Source organism: Penaeus monodon, chromosome 28, assembly GCF_015228065.2.
Source record: "Penaeus monodon isolate SGIC_2016 chromosome 28, NSTDA_Pmon_1, whole genome shotgun sequence".
Taxonomy (NCBI): Eukaryota; Metazoa; Arthropoda; class Malacostraca; order Decapoda; family Penaeidae; genus Penaeus; species Penaeus monodon.
The window spans coordinates 6,973,660-6,974,807 of NC_051413.1; the positions used below are offsets into that span (position 1 = coordinate 6,973,660).

A 1,148-nucleotide genomic window follows, 5' to 3' on the forward strand; every position below is an offset into this window, starting at 1 on the left:
GGGGAAGCAGTTTGAACATTCTAAACTCAGAATGGATCAGGATTTTTGAATGGGACTGCACAGCCAGCCATAAACTCCACATTTTGTGCTAGGTTTTTACTTTTCCTTCATGTGGAAGGAAAGATAGATATATTGATATTAACAATAAATTATAACAATAATGATGATATTGACCATCACATGAAAATTTTGAAGGTCATCTCACGAAAGTATTCTTGCAAGGAATCTTTTTTTAAATGATATACTCTCTGAGATGATAATGCTTTTCTCTCTAACATTCTACCATCAATTTTTAACAGACACCAAACACATTCAGCAACTTTTAATTACTCTTTTTTTTTCTTTTTACCAATGCTTGTTTACCATTTTTTAAAGCATTACTTTAATTTAAAATGAACAGGCAGTTATATAGCTAAGGGGAATTGGCAGACAAAAAAAAATATATTCAAATAACAATTCTTTAAAAAGGTGCAATGGTGTTTAACTCTAAAGCCAACCTGAATAAACTCTTTGTGAAAAAAATAATAATAAATTCTTAAAAAATGCATTCCTGCATAAAATTCTTAATGAATATCTTGTTAAAAATACAGGATTAAGATGAAAAAGCCTTACACATATTCTTAAACATCCTCTAAACAGAGGTTATCACTGTGGAGGCAAATCCTTCAGGAAAAATCTGTCACATCACTTTAGGAAACCTGAAGTAATACCAAAGAGGAAGAAAACAAACACATAAAAATCTCCCACCCACAGATCTGTACTTGCATAAGCCTTGACAATTTCAAAAGACTCACACACTCTGTTTGAGAACATTTTCAGACATAATGCAGGTTGTGCAGGCAGCTTTTCCTGCATGCAATGTTGATCATTTAGAGAAAACCTGAATTATTAGCAGACAAAAATGACAGATCATTTTAAAAATAAATGGAGTTGTAAATAAACATATCTCCATCATCTTTACCCTCTGTTACACTTTAGAACTTTACCTATAGTTACCAAGTAAACTTTAAGCTGATTCTAGCACAAAAACATGATTCAAAATGAAATGCATTACTTTACTATCAACCTAATGTTTTGTTGAACATATTGAGTAGCACAGTCATCTATTTCTTATTGAGATTTAAAAGGAAAAACTGTGATAATTCTGG

The 1,148-nt window shown here is 31.1% G+C and overlaps 1 protein-coding gene across 1 annotated transcript in view; it reads right to left on the reverse strand.

Moving 5' to 3' along the window:
* The window catches only part of LOC119591029 (protein scribble homolog), a gene marked incomplete at its 5' end in the record, with an annotated part of 112,139 nt that overhangs the window by 87,850 nt on the left and 23,141 nt on the right, over window positions 1-1,148 (reverse strand).